Source organism: Physeter macrocephalus, chromosome 15, assembly GCF_002837175.3.
Source record: "Physeter macrocephalus isolate SW-GA chromosome 15, ASM283717v5, whole genome shotgun sequence".
NCBI lineage: Eukaryota > Metazoa > Chordata > Mammalia > Artiodactyla > Physeteridae > Physeter > Physeter macrocephalus.
In genome coordinates this window covers 39,739,023-39,748,746 of record NC_041228.1, presented here as the reverse complement: position 1 = coordinate 39,748,746, position 9,724 = coordinate 39,739,023, and positions in this window count along the sequence as shown.

Genomic DNA, 9,724 nt, shown 5'->3' with positions numbered 1-9,724 from the left:
TTCAGCTTGATTTTACCTCTGCCACCATGTAGTCCAGGCCTCTAATTCCTCACTGGGAACCATTTATAATAGCCTCCCAACTAGTCTTCTCACATCCATTCATGCCCAGTCCAGTTGATTCTCCATACTGTAGATGAGGGACCTTTGTAAAATGCAAATCTGATTGTGTCACTCTCTGGCTTAAAAACTGCAGTGGCTTCCACTGATTTTTGGATAAAGGCCAAGACCTGTAACAAGGTCTACAACCCCGAGTGTGGCTGGTCTCCACACTCCTTGCCAGCCTCAGCTCACGGCAAACTCCTCTCATTCGGCGCTGACCACACCAGGCTCCTTCTCACCTCGGGGCCTAGAATATTCTTCCACACCTTCAGGAAGCAAGGTAGCCCCATCCCACCCTACATACTCTCAGAGTCCCGTTTCCATCCCTTGGTGGTGCTATGCCCACTCACAGCTGTATTATTGTGAGTATTTCACTACAGTCTGTCACTAAACTACAAGTGTCTTGAGGGTTTTGCTCACCACTGTTTCCCAACATCCAGTGCGGCGCCTGTCATTTAGTCGGTGCTCAAAGAACATGCGCTGAATGAATAAAGGCTTTGTAGGGGACTCTTCCATATAGATCTCTGTGTGGCTTAAGCTGGAAGGTAAGACTAGATTTACTCCTAGAGCCCTTCCTTCTCTGGGGTTAGATGATTCCATGCTTCCTTGTACATCCTCTCGCCCTGCCGTCTCCAGACACTGTAGCCTTTAGATGAGCCCCCAGGAGTCTTTCGATAATTCCTTTCAAACTTACAGACAAATGACTCAGAGAAGCAGAAAACAAACTTTGAACTGAATTCTATGCAAATTCTCAACCTGACATTATTTTTACTCCCCCACAGAATGTGAAAAGCGCCAACTCTCGTCATTGCTGGTGGGAGTGACCACTGGTACCAATCACTTTTGCAGCCCCTCTGGCAGTATCTTACGAAACTCAAGATGGTCAAACTCTATGACTCAGAGATTCTAGTCCTCAGCAGGCATCCAAGACACTCTTGCACCTCTGCCCAGCACAAAGCAATGGCTGGCATAGCAAACAAAAACATAATCACTTAATTGTCCATCAACAGAAACATGAACAAATAAATTGTAATACGGTCATGCAATGGAATACACTAGACCAATAGAATAAAGTAAACCAGAACTTCATGTATTAGCATGATATCTTTTTTAAAAAGTTTAGTAGTAGAAGCAGATCCCAGAAGGATGTACACCAAATAATCCCATTTAAAGAAATTTTTAAATAAGTGAAACCACAGAATGTGTTGTGTAGGGATTCTTAACGATGTAATAAAAGTATAAGGACATGAGATGGGATGGTAAATAGGAAAGCCAGTTCAGGGGCTGCCTCCAGAGTGGAGAGAGTTGCATGTGATCTGAACACGGGGTACCCAGGGGCTTCAACCATCCTGGTAATATCTTACTTCTTAGGATGGATAGTTGGTAAACCACTAGTCATTATAATAATATATCTGCCTTTTTGTATATCTGAACTATTTCATAATTTTTTTAAAAACACTTTAAATATATTTGGAGTGGCTGATTCAACTTAAAACAAGAGTGGCCACACTGGGTTTTCTGGCTCATGGTAAATTGGGTTTCCTCTCCCCTTTCTGAGATGAGAGGTGACAGGTGAATTCCAAGCATCTTTGCTGTGTCCCCAGGTCTCCCCTATCCCTGGGCATATTCTCTGCTGACCCTAGTGAGTACTCAGGCCAAAAAGTTTGAAAGATGTTTTCCTTTAGCCTGGGGACCAGGTACAAGATCCTTTATGCTCTTGTAGGGACCTAGGAAGAGAAAGGGCTGAAAAGAAAGAATTGGGCAAATAGATTGGAATTTAGCTCTAAGGTAGGTATTATTATAGACAAATTCTTACTATACTGGCCAGAGGGTTGGTCAAGGCTTTTGGTCTTTACATCAGGGGTACAGATAAAACCAGTTTACTCCACCAGAGAAGGCCTGTGGGCAAAAGCTGCACAGCCTCCTGTTCCCTTCCATACCACGTACCATGCACCTGTCTTTCAGCAGCTGCCCAGGGCGGGCGGAGGCACGTCCTCCTAAGTCAGCGGGACATTTTATTTGTCTCCTGCTGATAAGCTGTGTAAAAAGATGTCAACACAAGTCCTGCTCCTGAAATCTACCATCCCATTGGCCCTCTGCTCCTTCTAAGAAAGAGCGTAGGGAGATTACAGAGCCACCAGAGAAAACCAGCTGGGTCCAGTGATGAGGGCAGAGAACTCTGTGCTATGAACCCGGCCTGGAAGGGTGCTGCGAGCAGGAAATTTGTTGAGCTCTGTCAGCTTGAACTCCAGACGGAACCAACATTTCTTACAAATAAACCTCAGACACAGCTCTCTGGTTTCCTTACCATCGTGACTCAACACCGAAAACAGGTCAAATCCACTACATTTTGGCAAAACACTTCATAATTAACTGAGGTCCAAGGCTTGGGAAAGACGCTTTTAGCGTGGCTGGTTTATCCTCGGGGCTAAGACTGCAGGAGCCCTTCTTGGGGCTGCCATCCTGCCTTAGATGCACCTCCATGGTTGTGGGAACCAGTGCCAGACCTGCCTTCTGCCCTGAGGTTATTGTGGCCTCTGAAAAATACTGTCTCATGGTGAAAATCACAGAAAGTTTGTGTTAACGCGAGCTTTCTGTCTCAGGGCAGCCCTAACTCGAAGGCAAGGCGAGGGGGTAGGAAGGAGTGTGACTGGCAAAGGGAAAGAGAAAGGGTTGGACGTTGCAGGGGAGGGAGGGAGGGAGGGAGCCCTGTTTTGCTCCAGGAGCCGGGCGCTGCGGGACACAGTGGCAGGCCCAGTGCTGGAAAGTCACCCTGCCCAGCCACTACTGTGTGAGGTGCTCCGGTGACAGGCTCGCAACCTGCCTCTCCTCTCCTTCACACACACACACACACACACACACACACACACGCTCCTATGGCCTGGCGGATGGGAACACAGGCTCTGGCGTCACACTCTATGGATTCAGATCCTTGCTATACACCACTCACCAATTTGATGACCTGGGCCACGTTATCAAGCCACTGGGTGCCTCAGTTTCCTCCTTCCCTCCCAAAGAACATTAATAGAAATGACAGTCCCTGCCTTGTGCACATGGCCAGGAGGATGGAATGAGTTAATATGAGTTATGTACTTAGCATTGGAACAGAGTAAGTCTGAAGTGGGTGTTTGGTCAATCAAACCAGGGGGAAAGGGGTGGAGAGGGATAAATTGGGAGATTGGGATGGACATATACACACTACTATATATATTAATAAAACAGATAACTAATAAAGACCTACTGTATAGCACAAGGAACTCTAGTCAATACTCTGTAATGACCTATATGGGGAAAGAATCTAAAAAAGTTGTATATATGTGTATGTGTAACTGATTCACTTTTCTGTACAGCAGAAGCTAACACAACATTGTGAATCAACTATAAATACTCCAATAAAAATTTTTTTAAAAACTGAGGTTTCCCATTCCTCATCCTCTCCCCACTTGTCCTGCCTCAATTCGGCCCCAGTAAAACTCTAGAACAGCCAGGAGCCTTCAGGCTGCTGTGCCCACCTCTCCCCTAGGCAGTGGGAAAGGCTGGGGGGCCAGGGAATCAACCACAGAGGTTCAGAACAATCGGTACTGCTCCAGGGGAAGGTCCAAGGCCCCCCTGCTCAGTCATCGTGTGTCCTGTATCTTGCTCGGGACCACTGAGGAGGAGGGGACAAACGGCAGCTCTTAACCGTGGTTGGTGCCCTCTTGTGCCATCAGCCTGCATTTTGGGGACGCTGGTTAGACACTGTCCTGTTGTCTCTTTCTGGTGTTAGGTGGGGATTGTAGAAATGGCGGCATCCCACACTGTCCCTATCTCTGCCCTGCAGCCCTGATCGGGCCCCTTGCCCTATGTCCCCAGAAATATTGCTAATGTTTGTTAAATGATTAACATGTGCCTGGCCCTAGGCTAAACAGAAAACTTTAATGAACCCCGTGAGGTGGGTATAATACTATACTCATTTTCCAAGAGAGGTCAAATATGGGTTAGGGAGTTTAAGCGACATGGCAAGGTCTTAGCTCCCGTTAGACGCTTTGCATTTAGCCCAAAACTGGCTTGACTCTGCTGTTCCTTGTTTGTTCGGGGGGCCTCTCCCGCAGGGTGTGGGTGTTGAGGGAGGGCGTGGCTCTTCTCCTATTCTCTTCTATTTGTCTTGGCTTCCTGAAAGCACATAGAATGCTTAGCACAGGGCTGAGTATAGAGTAAGCTGTTAACGGATGTTAGCTATTATTATGTAATATTTACTGAATACACTGTATTAGGCCCTGGAAGTAGGTCAAGAAAATAGGACACAATTCCTGTCCTCCAAGGGCTTACATTCTAGTGTGGGGTTGGGTGAGATGGGAAAATGAGACTCACGCCAGAGTAAATTGCAAACGCATCCAGTCACTGCTGAAAGAAAACAAAAGAAGGAGAGATACTCCTGGGCCAAGGTCGCTGGGGAGACGTCCTGGAGGAGGAGGAAGGATGGAGAAGATTTCGGAAAGAACGGAGGTTGTCTACAACAGGATGGAGAGAAGCAGCCCTCCGGGCCTTTATTCTCAGAACCTCAGCAAGACAAGGGTCAGAGCAGGGAAGGTCTCACAGGCTAGAACTCACCGCTGTGATCAGAGCCACTGGGCACCCAGGCCTGGTGATGACAGGACGCAGCGTGTTGCTGTGCCAGAAGCGGGCTGGGAGTCTGCCTGCCCAGTTTACAACTGTGGTGTTTACTGGCTACATTTCATCAGGCAGAAGTACCATAGTTTATTTAACCACTCATTTTTATTGGGCTTTTAGGTTGTTTTTCAATTTCCCACTACTATAAATAATGCAGCAAGGCAGGATGGTAACAGACACGGACTTGACCATCAGAGAGGCCTGTGCTTTAATACTTTCTCTGCCACTTACTAGTGATGTGACCACAGGCAAGTTACCTAATGTCTCTAAGCCTCAGTGTCATTATCTATTAAATGAGAATGATAATGCTACCTAACTCACTGAGTTGTTATACATCCAGGGAAACCACATTAAAGTTAAAAAAAATTATCTCTATGTATTTGACTGTTTATCGTGTGATTATTAGGTGCCCGGCTCTGTTTCTAATAAGGCAGTTGTGAGGATCATATGCCTTATTAAGAAGACATTGTTACTAATAGCCTCATGTTGGATGTAAGTGAAAACTGCAGGAACTTGTCCGAGGTCACCAGCCAGAAGGAGGGTGCTATTGAAAGTGAGTAGTCACGTGCCAGAGCCCACGTTCTTCACCGTGCCTCTTCTCTCCTGCTCAGTAAGTGCTAGCTGGTACTGCAGTTATCATTATCATGCTGCTATTGGTGTTGTGGCAGGGTGTGGGGAGGCTGAGGGAGGCTCTAAGCCACCTTCAGATTTTTAAGCTCTTGGTAGAAATGAGAAAAGGCCAAGCAGTTTTTTTTTAATGTGGTATATTTTAAATGTTTAGGTTTAACAAATTCACACTAGTAAACGTTTATTAAAAAATATAAAAATGCAATGCCTTCAGGAACAATAGACACAAGAGATAAGCCCGGGGCTGAGTTCCCCTCCGAGCCTGCTCTGAAGCTTCTGCGTACCCAACACCCACCCCAGGATCTCACCCAGAGAAGCAGCCTTGGGGTCAAGGGCTGGGAGGAGAGATGTGATAGTTACCTTAGAGCTATGGGACGTGAGGTTCCCCCCCCGCGCCCCACTGGACGGTCTTCTGCAAGGCTGGTTTGTGAGGGAGGATGAACAGGAAGGTGACTGGCAGGGACTTGGCATGCAGAGTAAATGCTGAACGTTCACTGTGTAAATATCAACATTTTATGATCCTGGAAATAATGCCATCCATTTATTTACAAATACACACTCTTGTAGCTGGCAGTTGTTTTAGATTCAAAGCAGGTTTTCTCAATTTTTTGAACAGTTGCCATCCTATTAGTTCTTAGGTACCAATGCTAAAACCACATAGAATGGAACTCAGTATTTATTAGACAAACGCTATTTGCAAAGTCCTGTGCTGGGGGCTGTAACAACAGCAGTGACATTAGCCACGGCATTTACTGAGCACATACTTGGCACGGGTACAGGCTTAGTGCTTCTCACACATTGTTTTTATTTAATCCTCATGACCACCCTATGAGGTCAGTGTGTTATTATCATCACCATTTTCAGATGAGGAAAAGGAGGTGCAAAGAGCAGGTCTATTAGATTCCACGTCTGATGGCTTATTGTTGGAACTCTGCTCCTACTGAAAGGCCCAAGTTGAAGTGACAGGTCAGACTGTTCCTTTGTAATTAAGTTTTGTCATCTATAAAATTTGACTAGGTTATTTCTAAGATCACTTCCACATTCTATTGATAGTTTCCTGTCAGAAAGGTAGACACTTCATATAATCTGGACATTTTTCTTTCAAATTGTACTTTCCTGTGGACTCCATTTTTCTAACTTATTTTGAAGTTTATAACCTGCATAGAGAAAAACGTATACATCTTGATGAATGAACAGAATGAACACCCACATGTAACCAGCACCTAGAAAAGAATCATAGGCTTCTGTTTTAATTTCAGAGATCTGGTGTCATTAGCTAATTCTTTCATTTAATTAATATTCATTGAGCATCTACACTGTGCTAAAAAGATGATGCAAGGTCAAGAGAGTGAGAAGACACGCCACACACTGGGGGATATTTGCAAAAAACATATTTGATAAAGGACTGGTATCCAAAATATACAAAGAACTCTTAAAACTCAATAATAAGAAAACAAAAAACTCAACTAAAAGATGGGCCAAAGGCCTTAACAGATACCTCATCAAAGAATATATATAGATGGCAAATGAGCATGTGAAGAGATGTTCCACACCATATGTCATCAGAGAAATGCAAATTAAAACAATGAGATACCACTACACACCTATTAGAGTGGTGATAATCCATAACACTGACAATACCAAATGCTGGTGAGGATGTAGAGCAACAGGAATTCTCACTCACTGCTGGTGGAAATGCAAAAAGGTATAGTCACTGTGGAAGACAGTTTGGTAGTTTCTTACAAAACTAAGCATATGCTCTTAGCATACAATCCAGCATCACACTCCTAGGTATTTACCCAAAGGAGTTGAAAACTTAGGTCCACGTGAAAACCTGCACACAGATATTTATATAAGCTTTATTCATCATTTTCAAAACTTGAAAGCAACCAAGATGCCCTTCAGTAGGTGAATGGATAAATAAACCGTGGTACATCCAGACAATTTGGCGCTAAAAAGAAATGAGCAATAAAGCCATGAACGGACGTGGAGAAACCTTAAATGCATATTACTAAGTGAAAGAAGCCCATCTGAAAAGGCTACATAATGTATGATTCCAATTATATGACATTCTTCAAAAAGGCAAAACTATGGAGACGGTAAAAAAAAAACAATCAGTGGTTGTCAGGGGTTAGGGGGAGGTGGATAAACAGGTGGAACAGAGAGGTTTTTAGGGCAATGAAACTACTCTGTATGATGCTATAATGGAGGATACATGTCACAATATATTTGTCAAAACCCACAGAATATACATCACCAAGATTGAACCTGAATATAAACTATGGACTTTTGTTGCTAGTGATGTGTCAGTGTAGGTTCATGGACTGTAACAAATGTACCACTCTGTTGATGTTGATAATGAGGGAGCATATCGTGAGGGATCAACACGGCTCCCTCAGGTGTGCCCTGAGGTGCCAGACCCAGCTCTGTGATGGCATCAGAGGTGCAAGCATCTGTTTCCATGCCCAGCTTCCTAGCAGGACTCCAAACTCCCTGACAACACGAAATACATCTTCCTCTGAGCACAGGCTCAGTTTACACTTGTGAATAAAGTCCCTTCACATCAAACTTTACATTGCCGGTAAAACCTGCTTTGTTAGCTTACTGTGGAATACATTTGCTCCTTGTTATTCGCGGATCGTATTTTCAAATTTTCCTACTCACTGTAATTTATTTGTAACCTCACCAGCGCTTTTGCAGCCATTCACAGACATGTGCAAAGAAAAAATCAAAGCACTGATGCATACCTGTGTTAGATGAACTTCATTCAGGCATGAGTTTTAGTACTGTTGGCTGTGAGTTCAATATTAATTAATCAACAGTATATACTCAGTGAGGTGTCAACAGTACATATCTATAAGTTTATGTACTGATCAGTTGATGAAAATGTGACCAGGGGCTTGCAGCAACCTAACCCTGCAATTCCCCTAGGAGCCCTGGTTCAGTATTTGCTAATTCAGTGTTTGTGGTGACTCTACAGAATGTAACTACTACGAATAATGACAATCGACTGTATTTGCTTTTTAACAAGGAGAAAAGGATTGACTCTCTTTACAGAAATTCTCTGACCATCACAAACAAGTGAGTTAATTTGGTCAACAAACAAGGTGGAGGGAATGACCAGTCCCCAGGTCCCTGAACTCATGGTCCTCCACTGAGTACACACAGTTTAAAACAGTCTGCTCAGTTGTCCTTGGAACATTTTCCAGAAAAGTAAAAAGAGCAACCAAGTATCTTAATGCTTTCCAGCATATGGTTTTACTATGGGAAATCTAAACTTAGCATTAAACTAAAAGCCAATGGTTTTCAACACTTAACTCTATTAAAAACATCATTATAAGTAATTGGTTTTTTAAACAACTATGAGAAAAACAAAATAACTTCTTACCTAAACCTCAGATCTGCAAAACTCTAAATGCAGATTCTTTATTAAAAAACAAATTAAGTATTAAAATGTAAATTGTACTGAAGTTCTGTAGAACTCATTAAAAGATTAATATTAATCAAAACAACTCTTTACGGCTCAATAAATGCAAATAAAAAGGCATCAAAATTTGCTACTTATAACTTGAATCTTGGCTCCATTAATTTAAAAAAAAATTTTTTAATTTTTTTTTATACAGCAGGTTCTTATTAGTCATCAATTTTATACACATCAGTGTATACATGTCAATCCCAATCTCCTAATTCATCACAGCCCCACCCCCACCCCTGCAGCTTTCCCCCCTTGGTGTCAATACGTTTGTTCTCTATATCTGTGTCTCTATTTCTGCCTTGCAAACCAGTTCATCTGTATCATTTTGTAGGTTCCACATATATGCGTTAATATACGATATTTGTTTTTCTTTCTGACTTACTTCACTCTGTATGACAGTCTCTAGATCCATCCACGTCTCAACAAATGACCCAATTTCTTTACTTTTTATGGCTGAGTAATAGTCCATTGTATATATGTACCACATCTTCTTTATCCAATAGTCTGTTGATGGACGTTTAGGTTGCTTCCATGACCTGGCTATTGTAAATAGTGCTCCAATGAACGTTGGGGTGCATGCGTCTTTTGGAATTATGGTTTTATCTGGGTATATGCCCAGTAGTGGGATTGCTGGATCATATGGTAATTCTAGTTTTAGTTTTTTAAGGAACCTCCATACTGTTCTCCATAGTGGCTGTATCAATTTACATTCCCACCAAAAGGGCAAGAGGGTTCCCTTTACTCCACACACTCTCCAGCATTTGTCGTTTGTAGATCTTCTGATGATGCCCATTCTAACTGGTGTGAGGTGATACCTCATTGTAGTTTTGATTTGCATTTCTCTAATAATTAGTGATGTTGAGCAGCTTTTCA